The sequence below is a fragment of the Dreissena polymorpha genome, chromosome 1 (assembly GCF_020536995.1).
Source record: "Dreissena polymorpha isolate Duluth1 chromosome 1, UMN_Dpol_1.0, whole genome shotgun sequence".
In the NCBI taxonomy this organism is placed as follows: domain Eukaryota; kingdom Metazoa; phylum Mollusca; class Bivalvia; order Myida; family Dreissenidae; genus Dreissena; species Dreissena polymorpha.
In genome coordinates, this window is record NC_068355.1 from 3302029 (window position 1) to 3327146 (window position 25118).

The 25118-nt window shown below is 33.3% G+C and overlaps 1 protein-coding gene across 3 annotated transcripts in view; it reads left to right on the plus strand.

Moving 5' to 3' along the window:
- LOC127868705 (cytosolic 10-formyltetrahydrofolate dehydrogenase-like) overlaps nt 1-25118 on the plus strand; it is a 107318-nt gene that overhangs the window by 13002 nt on the left and 69198 nt on the right. The window contains exon 1 of one of the 3 annotated variants that reach the window (XM_052410714.1): nt 10017-10182. The exons of 1 other annotated variant lie outside the window; for it this stretch is intronic. The gene's annotated coding sequence lies outside the window, so the exon portion shown is untranslated. Of the gene's footprint in view, nt 1-10016; nt 10183-11506; nt 11622-25118 lie in introns of those variants that run through there. One more of the 3 variants, XM_052410723.1, reaches the window with a different exon arrangement.

Genomic DNA, 25118 nt, shown 5'->3' on the forward strand with positions numbered 1-25118 from the left:
GGTTACACAACACCTACACTGGACTTTCAAACACAGTGGCAAAATCGGCAGCTGCGTTCTAACAAAAAAGATCTTGGTAGCTTAGACATATTTTTCAAGTAGATAAGAACATTAAAATATGAATTTCTTTATGAAGCATGGCTGTAAAAGGTTGCTTATTAAATATAAACAATGTTCTAGTGATACCTTATAACATGCACATGCCATAGGTCTCCAAAAAAGTTATCATTTTAAATTGTACAACTTAGTGTCTGTTAATCGCAATTTTATTTTCGATAGTTATTTTTTACTTGAGTTTACGTTGTTATAATGCCTAAATGGATATCATTGGTCAGGTAAATATAGTTTAACCAATTAGATGCCCTGTTATATATTTCGTTGGATGGTGCAAAGCCAGATGAAAAAACAGCTTACCGAAGATAAGAAAAAAGAAAAGGCTAAAGACTGAAAAACTGTTATCTTATTAGGATAAAGCACTGGCAAGGGCTTGTTGTCAGAGCTAAAATAAAGGGTTTATGTGAATGTACATGTACATAGTTGTGTTGTTGTTTTTTTTTGGTCCGGCTAAATTTTCTCCGGACCGGCACATTTTCTGAATGCCTGTCCGGATGACCGGCAGATTTTTTCCAATTTCCACAAGCCTGATTTTGTGCGCAACATTCAAGCCCCGATATCAGACACTTAATATCAACGGATCGCAATAATATTTACATACCTGTGTAGATAATTCATTTCTCAATAATGTTCCGTAAAAATTATGTAATGACACTTTGAATTTTGCACACCTGAGCAATTTAAATCCAACCACTATTCAGATTTTCAATATCTCTCGATTCGCTCGCTGTGTAGATATAAATCGATAACACAGCCTCGATGTAAAGCATGTGGAAGAATAAACAGAGTAAAATACAGTTTGCGTTTGTCTGTTGTGGTGCAGAGCGTTATATAGTAAACCGATGTTTTTATTATTTTCTGGATTAATTAAGCCTTATTTTTTTTCTAAAGTGACAATTAAAAAGTTCTGAAATAAATAACATCTTTTATTTTTATAGGGTACATAAATAATAGTGATACAGATCGTACAGTAAACCGTCCTATGTAACGTAGAATGTAAGTACATAAAACACAGACAGAGGTGCGAAAAAGACAAGCATAAACAGTTGCTGAAACTTAGAAGAGTAAATAGAAACTGCACCATATCTGTTTTGAACATATATGCTTATTAAATCGACAAAGATGAGCATACTAGATCTACTTAGGTAAAAGTCAGCGTTAAAAGCTCATGTTAAATAAAATTATGCGTACACGTTACACCGTAATTCCTTCTTCTGATTGGTTCGTATTTAAATCAGTTTCATGACATGGCGACAGGTCAGTGATTGTTTTGCGATTTAAGCAGAAGTTTAACTGAAGAATTTATGCCTTTCTAACTTCAATTTGAAGATATTTGGGATAGAAATGGACTTCTGAACTAAAACCTTATGAGTTGGTAATGTTATTTTGCAATTTTACGCAAATTGATAAAAAAATTAACTTTCTGGTGTCCACCACATAATGGACTTTTCCCCGATAAGATGTTCCAAATAATTTAGCCCATATAAAAAGTATCTCTAAATTCTTTGCGCGTCTTATAAATAAGACTAACGTTTACCTATCTGAAGGTAGTAGCAGTAGCAGTAGTAGTGATAGTATTTCTTTTGACCTCGCAGTCAAGGATAACCCATGAAAGTGCAAGCACTTATTTCCAATGGGGTCCTTTGGTTTTGCTGAATGCTGAAGAGACAGCAAGCAGAAGAGACAGTATTGAGATACAAGGAATCCGAGTGCGATACCATAGCTCTTTGCAAATAGATATCTTGGTTCTTTTATGTGCTCGATGTAAAGCACCGATACACGCGAAAATTGCCTGGGTTTCATACCAGTACATTTCTAGTTGGGTGGGAAACACTTGAAGCATTTCTGAAATTTCCAGTGCCCTGGCCAGGAATTGAACCAGGGACCTCTGTAATGGTAGACCAGAGTGTTACCACTCGACTACTGCACCAACAAACCCATGCAAACGATAACATTATAGCACAAAATAATTGCTTTGTATTTACTTTTTTTGTTTGTACTTGTATCCACCATCAGGAAAAACTGTGACATTGTTGCAGACTTTAAGTGTTGCTACATGTATCTGTTAGGTCACAGTGCACTAATCTTTTTCACATTGTGATTTGTGATGTAGCCTAAGTCAATAAAGATTTTCAATTATTTAAACTGTTTCAAATTTCAACATAAAAATGTCAACAAGAAAAGTTTGTTAAAAAATTGTCTTGTTTTTTTAGGGCTCATGTTAAGGATAAAGTTTGTAGCTTTTCATTCAGGTTTTTTTAACTTGTTTTTGAAGTTTATTCTTCGGTTTTATTAATTTGTCACGAACAACGTCTATTCAGGGATGCGCACAGATCAGCTGCAAAAGACAGTGGTTGTGTTTATGAAGTGATTTAAGTTATTCAAAAAGTTATTGCTTGTATTTTCAGCCATTTTCTTTGTATTAGAATGACAGTCTAATGTTCCAAATCATTTAATAATTTTTGCCACTGTAAGTAAGCTCTTAAACATTTTTCAACAATCAAAGAACACGGCTTAAGTCCTCAATCATGCAAATTGGTTGGTATTTTGTGTGGTACAATACTATATGTTGATTAATTTTTGTATTATTGCTGATTTGACTTGTTATTTGAAAACTAAATGCAGATAGCATTTAAAAAAGGGATAGGAGAAATTCATTTCACCCTAATGTTCAAGTTAATCCATAAACTAACAATACATGTAAAGCAACTTCCCATTGAATTTTCTTCAAAAACAATTTATTTTTCACCTCTGTTTAAAGTCCAATTAATCAAATGCAGTAAAATGTCAACTAGTTTTCACACATCCTCTATGGAGCTAAGAATATTATTGTATGGGCAGGATTCACAATGTCAGTAGTCAGTAAGGGTATCACGTTTACAGATTTTTCTTAACGTTTAAACGAAATGAAATAAACGAAACGTTACCGTTTAAACGGTATCCCTATGTCCGTTTAAAAAGCATCAGTACCATTGCATTTCCAAACTAAAAATAGTAATTATTTCGGGAAGTAATATTCAGCGCATATTCCATTCGCGCAATACGTCATATTAAAACCATAAAATATTATAAACCAGACCATCCGTATCACCACATGTGTATTCGTCATTCTATAAAAAAATGAATGTCGAAAATAATGTAAAATCGATGAAAAATACTGCATCCGGAAACGACACTCCGAAAAAAATGTACGTATTTCGCACATGAAATACAATGTGCATATCGTTCGACCACAGAAAATGAAAAACCAGTTAACTAGCAAAAACGTAATCAATATATAATCAATTATATAATTAATAATATAATCAATATATACTTTTCTAATCAATCACTTAAAATAGTTCAAGATTGTGGCATACGCACTGTTTCGTTGCAATGTTGTAAGATTTTCGGAAAGTAGCGAAGATTTTCCGTTAGTTTCCGTTCATGTCTGTGCCATCCTCTAACCAATCAGAAATAAAGTACCGCCGAAAAGGGTAGCCCGGATTAACCGCAAGTACCCGCATTTCGCAGTTCGTCGTCGCTATACTTCGTACGGCTAGTCGGCTACGTTATTTGTACCCCAATATTTATTATATGTATATTGACTATCGTTTAAACGTTTATTGTTTTGGTAAACGTTTATGAGCAAAACACGAAACGCGACCGTTTAAACGTGATAGCCTTAGTAGTCAGTGATTACAATTGTAAAATAATTCAACTCGTAATAAGTTATATAAGATATAATCAAATAACATGATTTCTCAATTTCTGCTGACTTCTCCTTAAATGCCAGTTAAGAGGAAAGTGACTGCCACCTAAAATTTGAACCAATGCCATCCCCTGTGATCTAGCAAGTAATTTTTTACAAAGTCTTGGTTTACATAGTCAAACAAAGTCATGATTACATGAGTGTTCCATGTGAACACATTTTTTTCTGTATATTTGTACATAATGTGGTATACCGGTACTTATTGTCCCCTATCAGTGAAACCGGAGGGGACCTATGGTTTGCGCTCTGTGTGTCCGTCAGTCAGTCAGTCTGTCACACTTTTCTGGATCCTGCGATAACTTTAAAAGTTCTTAATATTTTTTCATGAAACTTGAAACATGAATAGATGGCAATATGGAGATTATGCATGTCATTTCATTTTGTTCCTACGTCAAAAATTATGGTTGCTATGGCAACAAATATAAAAGATATTCTGACAATGGTGGAGTTTCACTGGTAGGGGACTATATTGCTTGACAATAGTCTTGTTTCATCAATTTTTATGCTCCCCCAAAAATTATTTTGGGGGGAGCATATAGTCGCCGCTTCGTCTGTCCGTGCATGTGTGCGTGCGTTTGTCTGTCCGTCCGTGCACAGTTTTTGTCCGGGCTATTTCTCAGCAACTAATGACCGGAATTCGATGAATTTTTAGGGGAAGCTTCACTACCAAGAGGAGATGTGCATATTATCAGCGGGTTTTGGTCAGATGATTTTTTACAGAGTTATGGCCCTTTGAAATTTTCTATAAAAAAAATATTGTCCCCCAACTACTGTGCCCTCAAGACGTTTCCTTTTATCTGAATATATATAGTGCAATATTGTGACATAAAAAAACTTTGGGGAGCATCACCCGTCTCCGACGGTTTCTTGTTTGTGATGCTGCAGTGATTTATCTTTGAAACTTCAATACAAGGGCTCAAAAGTATACATTCGTATTATTTAGATAACTTGTTAGGTCTTTGTAATTACACACTTTTAATTGCCATTTGTTCTTTTTTATGCCCTCAGATCGAATGATCAGGGTATATTGTTTTTTGCCTGTATGTCTGTCTGTCATTCTGTCCCAAAAATTTAACCTTGGTTAAAGTTTGATAACTTTTGCAATATTGAAGATAGCAACTTCAAATTTGGTATTGCAATATTGAAGATAGCAACTTCATATTTGACATGCATGTGTATCTCATGGAGCTGCACATTTTGAGTGGTGAAAAGTGAAGGTCAGGGTCATCCTTCAAGGTCAAAGGTAAAAAAATACAATCCAAGCGAAGTTATAAGCTTTAAAAAGGAGATGATTTTTTATGCCCCCCTTCGAAAAAGAGGGGGTATATTGCTTTGCTCAGGTCGGTAGGTCGGTCGGTCCGTCCACCAGGTGGTTTCCGGATGATAACTCAAGAACGCTTGGGGCTAGGATCATGAAACTTCATAGGTACATTGATCATGACTCGCAGATGACCCCTATTGATTTTGAGGTCACTAGGTCAAAGGTCAAGATCACAGGTGAAGGTCACAGTTACTGGAAATAGGCATTATAAGGATTAAGCATGGTTCAAACAAGGGAAACAACTACGGTTTATGCATGTTCTTTTTATTACAGATTTGCCTCCCTTTAATTCATTCAAAATCTCATTTTACAGCAGAGATTCCAAATCTGACCTGTAAATGAGCCCCATATTTACTGCCAGTGCTAGGTTACCTTTTCCCATTTGATCATTCTTAAGTATTGGTATTGTAATGCTGCTACTGCTACTTCTACTACTACTACTACTACTACTACTACTACTACTACTACTACTACTACTACTACTACTACTACTACTACTACTACTTCTACTACTACTACTACTACTACTACTACTACTACTACTACTACTACTACTACTACTACTACTACTACTACTACTACTCCTATCATGACTTGCAGATGACCCCTATTGATTTTTTACTATATAGCCTTGCATCAAGCATAGATTAGTGTACAAGTAGTACTGCTATGTTAGTTGTTAAATATTATATGTTACAGAATAAAATTAGTCAGTGAAAACCAAGATTTGGTCAGGGAAAAGTCAGTGAAAAGTCGGGGAATTTTATTTCATCAGGTTGGTGGCAACCCTGATAAACTACATAGCAACTTCATATTTGGCTTACTGGGGGGCATTGTGTTTCTCAAAGAAATCTTGTTAAACCTGCCAAATGATATGTTGACTTTTTTTTCAAAGCGGTGCAAGAGGGGGCATTGTGTTTCTGACAAACACATCTCTTGTTTTATATTTATTTCATGTTAAAAGGTGTGTTACATATTTCACATACAAAATAGACATTTGACTTTTTATTTTTTAAAGCAAAGCTTTTTAAATACAGTAATTACTTTTTTTCGGACACTCTAAATTTTCAGACACCCCCATTTTTTTGCAAATATAATTATTTTGTGTGATTCTAAATTTACGGACATACAAAGTATCATCAATAATTAATGAATCTTAATTTTCTGACAGTTTATTGTATTTTACCAGGATTCTGCCCTGTTGCGCTAAATTTGTGACACTTTGATCATGCGTAGTTACAACCGCATTATTTTCTAGTAATTTAGGTTTTCCTTTAATTTTTTTCAAAGTATGAATTATTCGTGAAATAAATCATACAGGTATCATGTCTAGTGCTGAATAAAGGCTGATGTCTACTTAACCCTTTCCCACTCAGAATCAAAGTGAAAATGGCTATGTGCAACCAGCATAAAACCAGAACAGCCTGCAACTAACTCGCAGTCTCTTCAGGTTCTATGCTGTTTGCTGCTCATCTGTATATAAGGCTTGGAGATGAAGCCTTAAACGCTTGAATGGAGTAAGAAAGGTCTTAAATACGGGAATTAAGTTATGATAAATGGAATTGTTTTTTGTTTTTCTAGCAAAAATTTAACTTTGAATCATTGAGGAATAGCATAAACCAAATTGGCATGTTTATTTAACTCGCAATAAAAATAAATCGAGTAAGACTTTGGTCAGAAAAATACATGCAACATGATGTCAAATACATTCAACACATTCAAAATTATGTGATTAATAATGAAAAAGATGTATAATGATAGTTTTCACAAAAAAGGACCCCAGTACACAAAATTTGTGTCACAAATGACTGGTAGCAAACACTATTGTTAAGTTTGTTAAAAATACATGTTTATTGTATTTGGACTGACAGTATGGCATTAATTCAAGTGCATAAAGAAGTTAAATAATGCTCTTATCTGATATTTTATAAGCTTCAAATTTCAACGCATTAAGGGAGCTATTTTATCAACTCCATAGTCAAGTTAGTGTGATATGTTATAAATCTATTCTATTGTTTGTTTTTCTCTTCTTGGAGGTACATGTTGTATGAATCAAGCAGCTTATAAAGTATGACGCAATATTGCATACTACAATTTACAAAGTCTATATGTTGTAATAATGCAGTGCTGATAAAGTGTGGTTTAGTTGCATCAGTAACTTTAATTCGGTCAGACACTGTTTACAATCTTTATGGTCTGCGTTTGTTATCAGTTTAAGTTCACAGTAAAGTACATTTTGTACTGTTGTTGAGGTCACAATTACATTGTTGGTTAGGTCACAATGACATAATTATGGTATGATAAATGAGAAACGTAAATATGCATACATGTACATGTTTAGTAGTTTATTAATAGAGCTTTCATTATTTAACATGAAGTGTTTCAAATTAAGTTCATTAATGATGGCAGTGCACATAAATATTACTGAATAGTTTTAAGCCACATAAATCATCAAAATACACAGTTGTGTTGTCCTTATTAAAGGGACCTTTTCACATTTTGGTAAAGTGACATAATTTAAAAAAATAGTTTCAGGTTCGCAAATTTTCGAAACAGTAATATTGAACATTTATTATGCTCAAAAATATCCATTATATGCATCTTTTGCTGATTTAAATACCTGAAAATTATTAAGAATTGCAACTAATAACAATTGAATAATTTGGAGAGTTCTATTGTTATCAATATTTTGTGACTCTATGAGGATTGCTTATAAAAAGTATAAAATGCATCACTCGTATGAGCACGGATGGCTTAGTTGTCCAAATGTTAGACTTTTACTCCAAGTGTCGGTGGTTTGAGCCTAGTTGACTGTTACTTTTTTTTCTTTCTTTTTTTATGTTCCCCACTATAGTAGTGGGGGACATATTGTTTTTGCCCTGTCTGTTGGTCTGTTGGTTGGTCTGTTGGTTGGTTTGCGCCAACTTTAACATTTGCAATAACTTTTGCAATATTGAAGATAGGAACTTGATATTTGGCATGCATATGTATCTCATGGAGCTGCACATTTTGAGTGGTGAAAGGACAAGGTCATCCTTCAAGGTCAAAGGTCAAATATATGGGTCAAAATCGCTCATTTAATGAACACTTTTGCAGTATTTCAATATTCAAGATAGCAACTTGATATTTGGCATGCATGTGTATCTCATGGAGCTGCACAATTTGAGTGGTGAAAGGTCAAGGTCATCCTTCAAGGTCAGATGTCAAATATATGTGGCCAAAATCGCTTATTTTATGAGTACTTTTGCAATATTGAAGATAGCAACTTGATATTTGGCATGCATGTGTATCTCATGGAGCTGCACATTTTGAGTGGTGAAATGTCAAGGTCAAGGTCATCATTCAAGGTCAGAGGTCAAATATATGTGGCCCAAATCGCTAATTTTGTGCATACTTTTGCAATATTGAAGATAGCAACTTGATATTTGGCATGCATGTGTATATCATGGAGCTGCACATTTTTAGTGGTGAAAGGTCAAGGTCAAGATCATCCTTCAAGGTCAAGTATATGGGTCAAAATTGCTCATGTAATGTCACTTCTGCAATATTGAAGCTAGCAATTTTATATTTGAAATGCATGTGTATCTCATGGAGCTGCACATGTTGAGAGGTGAAAGGTCAAGGTCATCATACAAGGTCAAACATCATATAGGGAGACATTGTGTTTCACAAACACATCTTGTTTATTATTGTTTTTTACTGGAGCTTTTTAGATCCAATGTTAACATTTATCAATATACAGCATTTAATGACAAACTTCAGTACATGCCGAAATATGTGACAAGGTCCCTTTAACAAGTATGCAACATCAACCCCAAAAATCTTTAATGGCAAGCCCTTTCCAATGCAGGGCTCAAATTTAACATTTTCTTCTACTTGCAAAAAATTGCGAGCAGCTTTAATACCAACTCGCAAAATCAAGAACATTCTCGCAAATTTTGATGGAAACATAAAAAACTTGGACATTATTAGTTTAGTACTATTTAAACAAAATAAAAGTACTTAACATGTATACACATTTTATTTCTGCAACCATACAAAGATATCAGTTCCTTGGACCATAACGGCCCACATCAGGTTGATTGACCATCTTCATCTACAACAAGTTTTAGTCTTATTTTAAGTTATTTTTCCCACTAATTCACTGTTTTCGTAGAAGGATTTAAAATCCGTTTTTTCTAACTAAACGGTTAACTTTGCTTTATCTTTTGTATTATGCATATTTTGTGTTATTTCCGTCTGTGGGAATAAAGTGACAAGTTATTTTTCGCTTCAATGAACATGTGTAAATACACATGTAGTCGACTGTTTCACTTCCTTTGTACCAATACCATCCGCGTATCTGTATATACCAGTCTACATACAAGGTGCGCGCTTACGCATAAGGGTACTTGGGCATTCAGCCGTTCTAAAAATTGACCTAAGATTTAGCCATAATTACGTCGAGCAGCATTATACCTACTCATTTCTTTTCACTATTTATTTACTCGCAAAAAAATACTAGTGGCTTAAAACTTAACTCGCAATCAGTATTTTTTACTCGCATTTTGCGAGTGTGCGAGTGTTAATTTCGAGCCCTGCCAATGATGGTTTCAGGCCATTGTGTGCAAGTTGAGGAGATTAAATGTTGAATTTGTTGTACTGATAATTTTGATAATTTGCAATTTTTAAAAAATACATTTAGTGAAATAAAATGCATCTGCAAATCTAAGATAGTAAGCAGTGTACATGTATGTCTTGATATGGTCACATATTAGGTCATGTTTGCGTGTCATTCACTGATGTTCTTGATTTCTTATCTGCAGTTTTATGAAATTCAAGGACACTGTCAGACACAACAAGTGCTGTGATAAAATCTAGGGCACACACAGTTCAGATTTCTGAGTGATGATTGTTGTGTTGTGGAGTTACTAAAGTTAGACAGTTACAATACTTCAGTAGTCAGTGTATTTTTGGTTTGGATAGTTTATCGGTTTGGATAGTTAATCAACAAACTGTAAGTACTTATTCAAATTGGCTATATTTATGCAAGGCATAATTTTTTAGTTACTTAATTGTATTTCTGTGTATCAGAAGTTGATAACAGTGGTTGTATTTACATATTTATAATATTCAGGTTCTTTTGTAGTATAAAATATACTTGATCATTGGTATATGTTGGTAGCAAATTAAACATGTTTGTTGATTTAAATTTCCTTTATAGTTTATTTCCATTTAGTAAGGAAAGTACATTGAGAAATGTAAAATATGCATATTATGTGACACAATTTGTATAAGAATTGTTATTAATAATAGCTGTTAAAAAGTTATGAATATGTTACGAGAACTAATGCAAACACTTAATTAAATGAATGTGTGTTTTGCACAAATTCTACTTGTAATACCTGTAATGAAGGAAATTAAGTGAGCCTCACACAGGGAGAACTGGGCTTAATGTGAGTGTGAAATGTCATCCCAGAGTACTAGCCTGTGCAGTCTCACACTTTTCTTCTAAACTAGATTTTCTTGAACAAAAAAGTAATTTGTATCATGTTGAAAGAAAGTCGCCAAGAAGCAAATGAACAATACATTTAAATAACAAGAGCACCTCTTAACGGGTGACACGCTCGGCTGCAAAGGCTTCCAGAAAAGTGCTGTCCCTCATTAGCCTGTGCAGACTGCTCAAATTCCCACATATCAAGAGGCTTCCTAGATAGATAAAGACCACTGATTGTTATCAGAACTCTTTGTAAGCAGATTGTTTTGATTATCTTGTCTGGTATTCAATGGCTGTATTTTGGTAAAGACCATATTGATAGCATTACTACTAGTCTACAGACTGTAAGACCCACATTGGGTAAACAAGAAAATCATAATACCTGTGTTGATTTTGGCCTTTGTTCCATATGTGTTTACTGGTGGGCAATATCAAACCTAAAATCTTGAATGATATTGATTGGTTAAACTGTTACTTTAATGTTGGGTCAGTCCATTGTGTGGGAGTGGGGAGTTAAATTGTTTAATTTGTTTGTTCTCAGGTAATTTGCATATTAAGTTAATTTATTCATGTAGTGAAACGCAATACAGTTACAAGTCTCAGATACGAATGTAGGTAAAAATGCCAGAGGTAAAAATGCCATAGGTAAAAATGCCAGAGGTAAAATGCCAGATGTAAAGTGGTAAAAATGCCATAGGTAAAAATGCCAGGTCATTGAATGGTATGTGTGTCATTCACTTAATTAAAAGTTGTACATTTCTTATCTGAAGCCATATGAAGTTCAAGGGGACTGTTGGTCAAACCTTAAGTGAGGATAAAATCTTGGGCACACAGTACAGGATATAGAATATCATAAGCAGTGAGGATTCAGTTTGAATTAATGTTTTGTTGTTTGAAAGTTAGCGTTCTTGAGTAATAAGTGTATCTTTGGTTTGGATATTTCACAGGAAACAGTCATTGTAAGTATTTTTCAGCATAGCTATTTAACCTTAAATGACCTATACAGGTACATACAGTTACCTCCAGCAGATAGAAGTATAAAATATACTTGCTTTATGGTATATGTTAGTTAACAATTTAAAATACTTGGTGATTAACATTTCCTGTGAAGTGTTTGTACCTGTGAAAGGAATGTTAGTTAAAATATTGTATATCATTTTTAGCGAGTCTGTTTTCAGAGAAAACCCGAGCTATTGTCATAGCCAGCTCGCCGTCCGCAGTCCCATATCCGCCGTCCGCCGTAGGCGTCGTGCTAAAACCTTAACATTGGCCATAACTTTTTAAATATTGAAGATAGCACCTTGATATTTGGCATGCATGTGTATCTCATGGAGCTGCACATTTTGAGTGGTAAAATTTCAAGGTGAACATCATCCTTTAAGGTCTAGGGTCGAAAAAACAAAGTCAAGGGAAGTAATAAGCTTTAAATGGACATAGTTATCTGACCTGCCCACATATATATTTTTGTTAAATAAATCAAAGCGGCGCAGTAGGCGGCATTGTGTTTCTGACAAACACATTGTGGTAAAAAGTCAAGGTAATCCTTTACAGTCTACGGTAAAAAATACAGATTTAAGGGAAGTAGTAAGCTTTAAAAAGGGAGAAAATTATAAAATATTGAACATAGCCACTTTATATATTTGGCATGCGTGTGTATCTCATGGAGCTGCACATTTTGAGTGGTGAATCTACAGTCACAGTAGTGGCTTTTAATTATTTGCTACTAAAAATAGAGATTTGTTACAGACAATTATTTTCAAGGGAAGTAATTTATATAATTATAAATCTCATATTATATATTTCCTTACCAAGAATTGAAGTTCTTTTCACATCTAGTTACTGTACAGATTTATTATTTTGATTATTTATAACCCAAATGATTGATTTTTCAAAGTTTTTTTTTTAAATGATATAATTATAATTTCTTTGATGTTCATTACATACCTGTGGACTTATGTCCATAGATACATGATCAACTCTGGCTATGATCTCTTTTAAAACACAGGCCTTGGTTGTCAGTGATGTCTGACATGGTCATAATTGACTGTGAGACCCTCCCCCCCCCCCCCCCCCCCCTCCCCGGTTGGCTTGGACAAAATTCAAGCAGTACCCCAGATAAGCTGCATATCTGCGTCTTTCACCCTATTAACATGTTTAAAAACGCAAAGAAATACAATATCATGCGTATTAAAAACGCAACCGAGTTGACTTTTACGCAAATTTGTCAAATTTGATGCGTACGATACAATAGCTTCGATCGAAAATGCTTCGCTCATTTTGGTATTTTCTCATTGGAATTATTATCGTAATCCGGCGACGCTTTCATTCAGCAAGCACCTGGAAAACGAAGCAGGAAAACAGTCAATGGTATCAAAACGCTCTGCGGACTAAATTTCATTGTTAAATAAAGCGTCTTACCAAATTATTTAAGACGACATACATGCGTTTTAAATCTGACTTAAACCGTCGTTCTTTGTTCATGTCTTTGTAAAGCGTCTGTACTTTCAGCTTCTATTACGATGCAAAATAAAAAGTCTCAGAGAGGTCGAAAGACGTCCGCGATTGTTGCGCCAAAATATCATTCGATCGCAAACGTTTTCGAACCAAGAAAGCAAAAGCCAATAAGAGCCGAATCATTTGTGTAATCATTTGTTTTTAAGTATAAAGTTTATATTATGGACAGTTTAAAGGATTGAAGATGTTATGAAACATCAGTTTATAAAAGTTAATGATGATAGTTTACAATTTTATTGAATCAATACAAGTATGCAGCTTCAACAGAAGTAAAGCGGCAATGATTTTATGGTATGCATTTTTTTAACTCATTTCACCCTATTTCAAGAATGAAATCACCCTATTTTTCAACACCAATGGGTTAAAACCCAGTATTTCCCATATAATTATCTTGGGCACTGATTCAAGGGAAGTAATAATCTTTAAAGGGAGATGATTTCTATACCTGCCAAATGATAAATAGAAAACACATCTCTTGTTGGGTCACTAGGTCGAAGGTCAAGGTCACTGTGACCTCTAAAAAAAAATAAAAATAAAAAATTCTGACAAGCCTTTGCAGCCGAGCGTGTCACCCGTTATGAGGTGCTCTTGTTATTTAAATGTATTGTTCATTTGCTTCTTGGCGACTTTCTTTCAACATGATACCCTATGTGCAATGTCATACCTGACTCAGGATGGTTGAAGACCACAGGTTATAATCAGAACTCTTTCTGAGCAGATTGTTTTAATTGTCTTGTCTATGACTGTATTTTTATGAAGACCCCCATTGATAGCATGTATTGTCTACAGGTTGTAAGACCCACATTGGGTATACAGGAAAATACCTGTTAAAATGTACCTTTGTTTCATAGGTGTTTTAACAAGTATGCAACATCAGACCTTAAACCTAATAATATTGGCTTATCTTTTACTAGGTCAAGTTTTTCCATTATGTGCAAGTGAGAGGGGATTTATTGTTGAATTTGTCATTGTACTCTGGTAAAGTGGTAATTGTATAACATCATGGGTTAATGTATGCATTCAGTGAAATTAAATACAGCTGCAAATCTAAGATAGCAGCAGTCAACTTCTAGTTTTCTTAACATCTTAGGTCATGTACATGTATATGTCATTTACCTGTTTTCTTGTCTGCAGTCTTACAAAATTCTAGCAAACTGTCTGACATATAACAAGTGATGATTAAATTTGGGGCACACATATAGTACTACTCCAAATAATTAGACATAATCTACCAATTATAGCATCCTTCTATTTATAATGTAAGAGCAATTACTGTACAGGATACATAATATCAACAACAGCTTGACGCATACAGATTAATGTTCTGTTGTATGAACGTTTAAGTACATTTGTAATCTTTGTGTCTTTGGTTTGGATATTTCATAGTTAACAAAGTGTAAGTACTTTTCAATTTGGCTCGAAATATTTATTCAAGACATAATTTAAGTGCTAAAGATTGTATTTCAGCTCATCAGAAATTGATAACACTGCATGAATTAACATTTAATAGTATAAATTGTTTTAACACTTCTGATGTTTTTATTTTTATAAGTACACAATATATGCTGGTATATGTAAGTTACAAATTGTAAATATTTGGGAATTTTTAAACGTTCCTGTAAATTTTATTTAGTAACATTTAAAAGGAAATCTGTTACAAATTGTATTCCATGTTTTGTTAAAATGTATCATTTAGCCAAATATTTTTATGGGAATTATTCATATATATTTATATTCAATATGATAATATGTGATGTCATACAGACAATAGTTACATGATGTAAATTCTTTAACCTATGGTAAGTAATTATGAATAACTGCTTTAAACTGGCTTCTTTTAATAATTAAGTGTAAAAGCTTAGTAATCTGTCTTATTTGTCCTTATTAATATTTGGGGTAATTAGCTCATCTATTTTTTTATTTTTTCGGCATCAGCGTCCAGTTAAGTTTTGCGTTTAGGTACACTTTTCTCATAAAGTATCAATGCTATTGCATTCAAACTTGGTACACTTACTTACTGTCATGAGGGGACTGGGCAGGTAAAGTTAGATAATTCTCGCTTGCATTTTGACAGAATTATGTGCCGTTTTTATACTTTTTTGGTTAAGTTTTGTGTTAAGGTCCATTTTATTCCTTAAGTATCAAAGCTATTGCTTTCATACTTGCAACACTTATTAACTATCATAAGAGGACTGTGCAGGCAAAGTTATGTAACTCTGACTGGCATTTTGACAGAATTATGTGCCCTTTTTATACTTAGAAAATTGAAAATTTGGTTAAGTTTTGTGTTTAGGTCCACTTTTTTCCTAAAGTATCAAAGCCATTACTTTCATACTTGCAACACTTACTAACTATCGTAAGGGGACCGTGCAGGCAAAGTTATGTAACTCTGACTGGCATTTTGACAGAATTATGTACCCTTTTAATACTTAGAAAATTGATAATTTGGTTAAGTTTTGTGTTTAAGTCCACTTTTTTCCTAAAGTATCAAAACCATTGCTTTCATACTTGCAACACTTACTAACTATCGTAAGGGGACTGTGCAGGCAAAGTTATGTAACTCTGACTGGCATTTTGACAGAATTGTGGGCCCTTTATACTTGAAAATTTTGTTAAGTTTTGTGTTTTGGTCCACTTTACCCCTAAAGTATCATAGATATTGCTTTCATACTTGGAACACTGGCAAACTATCATAAGGGGACAGTAAAGGACAAGTTGCATAACTCTGGTTGTCATTTTTACCGAATTATGGCCCTTTTTTGACTTAGTAACTTTGAATATATGGTTACATTTTGTTTTTAGATTCACTTTACTTCTAAAGTATTAATGCTTTTGCTTTTAAACTTTAAATACTTTCATGCTATCATGAGGGTACTGTACCTGGCAAGTTGAATTTTACCTTGACCTTTGAATGACCTTGACTCTCAAGGCCAAATTATTAAATTTTGCTAAAATTGCCATAACTTCTTTATTTATTATTAGATTTGATTGATACTTTGACAAAACAACTCTGACCTGACATACCACAATTGACTCTGTCCAAACCACCCCCCCCCCCCCCCGAATCCCCCCTCAATCCCCCCGTTATTTCGTTATTTTATTTTTTAATTATAGATCATCTAATAAATGACCACCACACCCTCACACTATACCCCCCCCCCCCCCCACCAAACCCCAAAAAAATAATTTTTATGCGCCGGGTAGGATGGCATATAGCAGTTGAACTGTCCGTCAGTATGTCAGTCTGTCTGTCTGTCTGAAAAAAACTTTAACATTGGCCATAACTTTTTCACTTTTTAAGATAGCAACTTGATATTTGGCATGCATGTGTCTCTCATGGAGCTGCACATTTTGAGTGGTGAAAGGTCAAGGTCATCCTTCAAGGTCAAATGTCAAATTTATGGTGTCTGTCCGGCCGAAAACTTTAACATTGGCCATAACATTTTCAATATTTAAGATAGCAACTTGATATTTGGCATGCATGTGTATCTCCTGGAGCTGAACATTTTGAGTGGTGAAAGGTGAAGGTGAAGGTCATCCTTCTATGTCAAATGTCAAATATATGGCGTCTGTCCGTCCGAAAACTTTAACATTGGCCATAACTTTTTTAATATTGAAGATAGCAACTTGATATGTGGCATGCATGTGTATCTCATGAAGCTGCACATTTTGAGTGGTGGAAGTTCAAGGTCAAGGTCAACCTTCAAGGTAAAAAAAAATAAAAATTTAAAGCGGCGTTCTCATGAAGCTGCACATTTTTAGTGGTGGAAGTTCAAGGTCAAGGTCATTCTTCAAGGTCAAGGTCATCCTTTAAGGTCCAAGGTCAAAAAAAAAATCAAAGCGGCGTTATCATGAAGCTGCACATTTTGAGTGGTGTAGGGTCAAGGTCATCCGTCAAGGTCAAGGTCATCCTTCAAGGTCAAAGGTCAAACATAATATTTAAAAAATCAAAGCGGCGTTATCATGAAGCTGCACATTTTGAGTGGTGGAAGTTCAAGGTCAAGGTCATCCTTCAAGGTAAAAAAAAAAGATTTAAAAAAATCAAAGCGGCGTTCTCATGAAGCTGTACATTTTGAGTGGTGAATGTTCAAGGTCAAGGTCATCCTTCAAGGTCAAAAGTCGAAATTTTTTTTTTTTAATTTAAAGCGGCGTTCTCATGAAGCTGCACATTTTGAGTGGTGGAAGTTCAAAGTCAAGGTCATTCTTCAAGGTCATCCTTCAAGGTCAAAGGTAAAAAATAAATAATTTCAAAGCGGCGTTATCATGAAGCTGCACATTTTGAGTGGTGGAAGTTCAAGGTCATCCTTCAAGGTCAAGGTCATCCTTCAAGGTCAAAGGTCAAAAAAGTAATATTTCAAAGCGGCCTTCTCATAAAGCTGCACATTTTGAGTGGTTGAAGTTCAAGGTCAAGGTCATCATTCAATGTCAAAGGTAAAAAAAAATAAAAAAATAATTTCATAGCGGCGCAATAGTGGGCATTGTGTTTCTGACAAACACATCTCTTGTTTTTTTCAAACATGGTTAAAAAACACAAATATTTGTTTTTATTTTTTTTATTTTTGAAATACCGTCCAACCATCCCACCCAAGAATCCCCCCCCCCCCCCAAAAAAATAATTTTTTTTTTGCAGTTTTTTGCATTTTTTGGAACATAATGTAATAAATGACCACACCACACCCCCACACTATACACCCCTCTCCACTCCACCCCTCCATCCTTTGTGATTGAAATTGAGATAGGTCCCTTCACCTTTAAAAAGAAAAATAGATGAGCGGTGCTCTTGTTTTATATCTGTCTAGCAATATAGAAGTTTTTTATGATCATGGGTTTATTGTTTTTGGCCTGTCTGTCTGTCTGTCATTCATTGTGTGTGTCCCAAAACTTTAACCTTGGTTAAAGTTTTGCGATAACTTTTGAACATAGCAACTTGATATTTGGCATGCATGTGTATCTCATAGAGCTGCACATTTTGAGTGGTGAAAGGTCAAGGTCATCCTTCAAGGTCAAAGGTCACACACAAAAATTCAAAGCGGCGCAATAGGGGGCATTGTGTTTCTGACAAACACATCTCTTGTTCGCTCTATATTTGTTGTTCAGTTTGCAAATCATAAGTAAGGGTTTTCAGGTTTATGCTGATATTGAAAGTAAGGGTTTTTATGCCTACAATTTTAATATTTATCACCCCCATTTTGTATATGTCAATATTCTTATTCTTTGGAGATTACCTTTACCAAACATTTTTGTATTGGCTATATTGAAGATTTTAAAGAGTAACCTACAGTATAACTTGGTATTAGCATCAAAATATTTGTGAAAAAAGGAACTTACCTGATGGAGTATAATGCTGAATATATGTTTGAATATAAGTTCTTAAGTGAGAACAGCACATATTAATTCACATTCAAAGTTTTACCATTAAACCATTTTTCATGCAAGATGTCCCCTGACCCTTTTCTGGCATTTTTTAAGTCTGGCTTAAAGCGGGTATATACGATCTTGTCAAATATTTATTGATTAATATAAAATGTGTACAAAATTTATTATACATATATTGCAATATAAACTAAAATAAAAGTTAAGAAGAACATGTGTCGAAAAATGCTAAATAAGCCAGATATTTAATTCTGAAATCGAAAAAGGCTGTACAGCCGAATTCACCAGCATGTATATCATGCATGTACGATGTGAATCTAAATTTAGTTTAACGGTTCATTTGAAATTCCTGCAGCGATATCGATTCATACGACACATGAACACTTACTTAAAAGACGAATGCATCGGTTATTGTAGGAAAATAATTACGAATTATCTTCGTCACAATCGGCTCGGGGCGCTAATTTGTATTTGCTGTATTTTATAAAATTCGCCTTTAATGTATCATTTTTCTTGCATATTGTGTGTTATTATAACATATTTGTATCAATATTTTACAATTCAGCACATATAAAAATCGTATATACCCGCTTTAATCCTTAGTGAAAGATGTAATCCGGTAGAACCAGTGCTCCAGTTAAAAATTTTAACTCAGAGTACTTAGAATCTCATAAATATTAAGGCAGTTATAAAACATGTTATTGCTCTTAAGCATTATTTGGATATTTGTCTAACTTGGCTTCATTGCTCATTTTGATAACCGAAGAAAATGACAAGTTTTATGTATCAATTTTAACAAATGTTAACTTCTCTCAGAGGCAAAGTGAAAATGGCTATATGAAAACAGCATAAAACCAAAACAGTTTGCGATTGCGAGTAACTCACTGTCTGTTCAGGTTTTATGCTGTAAGCTGCTCATCAGTATCATTGGTTAATGCCTTTAAAATTTGAATCTTTTTTTTTTTTTTTTTTTTTTTTTTATTATCATTTTTTTTTTTTTTTTTTTTTTACTTTTTTTTTTTTATTATTCAATATAAAAACATACAATATAAATATGTGCATAAGCAAGAACAAAAGTGGTACAATACAACAGTAATCATGTCAAACACATATTATACATGATATGCTAGGATATACTGTTTTTTTTCTCTTGGTTGCATGTGGTGTATTCTGTTATTTTTAAATGTAATAATCAATCCTATAGATGAGTTGCGTAGAGTTAGGTAGAAGACAACTGGACTGGGTTATGAAAGGTTATGCGTTTCCATTTTGTTCAAAAATATGAAGTTTATCGTTGTTGAGGGCTATTTCTTTTTCAATTTGGATCTTTAGTTTTAAATAGTTTATAAAACAGTTGAAAGTAGGTATTTGTTTTTTGTATTTGAAGCTAAATATAAAATATTTCATTAATATGATAATGTGGTTCACAGTGTTAATAATTTCTGGTATTTTAAAAGTATTCACACCGAAACTGATATTTAAGAGAGACAGTTTTAATTTTAATTGTTGTTTCTCTAGAAATGATGTTAACTGGTTCCATAGAATTTGAATATGTTTGCATTCCCAGAAAAGGTGTTCTATTGTTTCAATGTGTTCGCTGCATATATCACATAAATTTGTGTTGGATAGGTTGCACTTAAAAAGGTATTTATTTGTAGCTATGATTCTATGGACATATTTATATTGAAAATTTCTCAGTGTGCTATCTATAGTTGTTTTATATGGCATGATAAATATTTGTTTCCAATTAAATTCTTGTTCCCCAAGAAGGCTTTGCCATTTATTTTGAATCTTGGAGTTTTCTGCAGGGTGTTTTATTTGTAGTTTGTAAAATATTTTGTTTGTTTTGTTTTGTTTTGCAAGTATGTTTTCCGTGAATGATGTTTGAGTACATGGTGTGTTATTAGTATTAATTGTAGATTTAATATGTGTGGGTATGCTTTTAATTAATGTGTAATACATTAGGAAATTGCTTGAAGGTATTCCGTATATATAACATATATTCTCAAAAGAATAGAAGTCTTTTATTCTGTAATCGTACAATTGGTCGACATATTTAATGTTTTTTTCAAACCAAAGTTTATAGAAAAAAGTCTTATTGTTTGAAGTTATGTCTTTATTGTTCCATAAAATAGTTTTACTGGTGATTTGGGTTTCTAGATTATGAGTAACATTAGTCCATGCCGATAAAACATTAGATAGAAATATGTTTTCGTTTGCAATTTCATGCAAAATGGTTTTGCTGATGTTACATTCAAAAAGTAAGGAGTCACCATATTTTTTTAGGATTTTCTGGTAAAATAATTTCCATTTACTTGTATTGGTATTATCTAGATATCTTTTAACCCAGCTGCATTTGATTGCATTCAAGAATGAGTCGATGTCCGTTAATTGGATACCTCCATTTTCTACAGATTGAATTAACTGAGTTCGCTTAATTTTATCAGGTTTACCGTCCCATATGAAATTAAATATTTCTGATTGTATATCTTTAATAATATCATTTGGTGGGTTTGGGAGAACTGTTAGTGTATAAATTAATTTAGGGAGTGCAAACGTTTTCAACACCGTGTTTTTTCCGATTAGTGTAAGTTTACGATGCTGCCATGATTTTAAACAATTTTTAAATTTTTGTAATTTAGGCAGTATGTTTTGTTGAACTGTTTCATTTTCATTGTTTGTAAAGGTTATTCCTAACGTTGTTGCTTCATCTGATGTCCAGTGGAATTTCATTTCTTTTTTAAGTTGAATATTACTTTGTTTAAATTTACCTACTCGTAGCACAGTGCATTTACTTTTGTTAAGTTTAAGACCCGATGCCATTCCAAAAAGGGTAAGCGATTCTATGAGATTATTGAATGAGTCAATACTGTCATTTAAAAAATAAGTTGCGTCGTCAGCAAATAGGGACTGTTTAATATCTTCGTCTGGTTCTAGCGATATTCCATTTATATGTTTATTTGATTGGATATAGTGTGATAGATACTCGATGCATATAATGAATAGTGAGGATGAGAGTGGACATCCTTGTCGTACCCCTCGTTCGATGTTAAAACTGTTTGAGAAGAAGCCATTGTTAATAATTATACTGTTAATATCGGTATAAAATAGTTTTACCCATTTAATAAGACTTTCACCGAAATTCATATTTTCTAAGCAAGAGAACATAAACGAATGGTCTAGTGAATCGAAAGCCTTTTCAAAGTCTGCAAAGAAAATGAGGCCAGAATTGTTTGGTTGGTTGAAATAATTTATGCATTCTTGTATCAGACGTACATTTTCACCAATGTATCGTCCTTTAATAAAACCAGATTGAGATCTTGAAATGACTGATGGTAATACTTTTTTTATTCTGTTTGATATACTTTTAGTTGCAATTTTATAATCATTGTTAAGTAGACTAATCGGGCGCCAGTTTGATAAGGATTCAAGGTTTTTTCCAGGTTTTGGAATGAGTGATATTATACCTTGTTTTTGTAGCGTAGTTAGGTTTTTGTTGTTAAATGAATAGTTAAGTGAATCAATTAAATGTATTTTAATATCGTTCCAGAATATTTTATAAAATTCAACTGTGATGCCATCAGATCCTGGACTTTTATTATTTTGCATTTCTTTAAGTGCTAATCCACATTCATATTCATTAAGTAATCCGTCGCACAGTTGTTTTTCTTCTTGATTTAAAGCATGATGTGTATTTTTAAAGAGGGTGTTATTTTCAACATGTTTTCGTTTATAGAGGGTTTCGAAAAATAAACGTTGTTCTTCTAGTATTTGAGTTCTGTTTGTTATATCTAAGCCATTAACTACTAATTTGTGTACAGTTTTTTGTTCACTTCTACGTTTTTCGATGTTTGCGAAGTATTTTGTATTTTTTTCATTGTGTTCAACATGCTGTGCACGTGCTCGTAATATAATTCCATTGAGTTGTGTATGATAAATTCCTTCTAATACTTGTTTTTTTGATGTTATTTCATTCTCAATGTCTTTGGTATCGTTTGTGTTTGTTTCATGTAATTGTTTTTCAAGTGTTTCAATGCTTTTGATGGTTTCAGTTTCAAGTTTGCGTGTTTCTTTTTGTTTAAATGATGTGTATCTAATTGTTGTGTTACGTATATTTCCTTTAATTACTTCCCATAAGGTGTTTGGGTTCGCATCTTTATTATTTTGAACTGTATTGAGTATTTCTTGTTTTATTTGCGTTTGGTATTGTGTATCTAATAATATGCTGTTATTGATTTTAAAGTATCCTGGGCCTCTTTCAGGCTCTATGTTGTGTATTTTAAGTTCAACTAGAGAGTGGTCAGTCATATATCCTGGTTTTATGTGACATGTGTCAATAATGTTGCAAAGTGACTCAGATATTAAAAAATAGTCTAATCTACAAAATATTGTTGGTTTTGTGTTTGAGTGCCAGGTGAATTTGCTTTCGTTTGGATTTATTGTACGCCAGATGTCTATCATATTGTAATTTTCAATTATGTTATTCAAAATGTTTCTATTTTTAGAATGAGCATAAAGGTTTCCCCTCTTTTTATCTAATAATGGGTTAAGAACAGTATTGAAATCACCACCGATTATAATGTTTTTATCTTGGTTATTAATTACAAACGAGTGTAATGTTTCGTAAAATGTGGAATCATCTATGTTAGGGCCGTAAACGTTGATTAATGTTAATTGTGTTTCATGTATTTTGATATCTATACTTGCTAGTCTGCCAATTATTATTTCGTTAAAGTTATCGACTGTGATCCCTATATTGTTTTTAATCAGAAAGGCAATGCCTTGTTTATTAGTATGTTGCCCACTGAGGTAGATGTCTCCGTCCCATTCATCTTTTAAGGTTTGTGCTAAAGTATGTGTCAAGTGACTTTCTTGTAGTAGGCATACACTATTTTTTTTTTCGTCTAACCATTTGAAGATTTTTATTCGTTTGTCTTTATTGTTTAGCCCTTTTACATTCAAAGTACATATTTTAATCATTTAAAAAGGTGTAAGGTGATGTGAATGATTATGTGTGTGTGCTTGACCGGTTCGTTTTATTTTGAAAAATAGAGAAGAGCTATTCATCCTACACAATAGGTTAAGCGTAATGGAGTTATGGGTCAGATGAGTACTCTGTATGCAAAAATTCATGTCCCAAGTCTCAGCAATGGATGTTTCATAAACAATACATTGTATTATGCTTAACAAAATCATACGTGAGAACGTATTTTTTTCTCTATGCAACCATATATAGATTAAAAGGAGACAACAAAAAAACATTATATGTACAAAAACAATACCTGACAATTTAGTCAGACAGCCTAAGCATGGATTAGCTCTATAAACACATTTTATACAATTTGTGACAATGTATAGCTATATCGACATAAAATATACAGCTGGAAAACATACCGAGTGTTAATACAAGAAAATGAACTAAATCATCTATATTATTACAATATGCAGTGCATTGCATAAATTTAGTTCACGTCTTATTATATTAACAGTGATTAAATGAATAAGGATTAAAAATGGAAGGTTTTGTGGATTGTAATAAATTCTTACAATTATATCCTATAAAGGAATTATATTTGATAAAAATTAATTCCAGGTTTAGTGCAGTGTCAAGATTCTCTTATCTTTTAAATTAACTAGAATTTCAGTTTGCACTGCACTGCGCATATTTACACATCTTTATCGTTAGTGTTTCAAACGATACCGTGGAAGGCTATGCATTGATAAATGTTTACTAAGACATGCACTATAAATGAAATAATAGCATCGAAAATACATACATACATGAATATAGAGGCAACATATATTATCATTGTAGATAAATGGGTATAGAAGCAAAGCGAGACAACAAATTTATGTGTTTCCTTTTTGCCTTTAATAGATTGGAACAATACAGAAACAAAAAAAGGCGGAAGGCAATATATTGCGCAACTTACTGATAGTGCTGCCAAAACAAATTCAGTAAATATGAAAATAGAAAGGTGCATCGCAAATATACCACTTTACGTTTGTTGAAAATGCAATGTATTTGACAACTGTTTGTGAGGATAGTGTAGTCCGAACATACACAATACAGGAAAATATGTACAAGTAACTACACAATTTAGTACGAATGGTACTTAATAAAGGGCTTGTATAGAAAACACAGTATGTGCGGATCCCCGTGGGAATGAATCTTCCAATAGAAGAAACTTATGGAGATACTACACATTGTTAAATATGCTATATCATTTTCCTTAGTTGCTCTCTTTTGCGAAAACGAAAAAAAGAGATGTGGTTTAGGAATTTAACACACGTAACATTGAGAGATATATTTAAGAGAAAGTTGGAAACATTGCATGAAACAATTCTGCCCTAAAAAAATAGACACATAGGTATAAATGTAATTGCAACAACAAATAATTGCATGCTTCACGTTCGATCTTTTTACAAACAATAACGTGAAAAGGCAGTATATTGACACATATTTGCAAGAATACCCCTGCGAAGATTTGTTCTAGAAATTGGAACAGTTCTGGAACTGTTCTAGAACATCCAGAACAGTTCTAGAATGTTCCATATTCGCGTTCTAG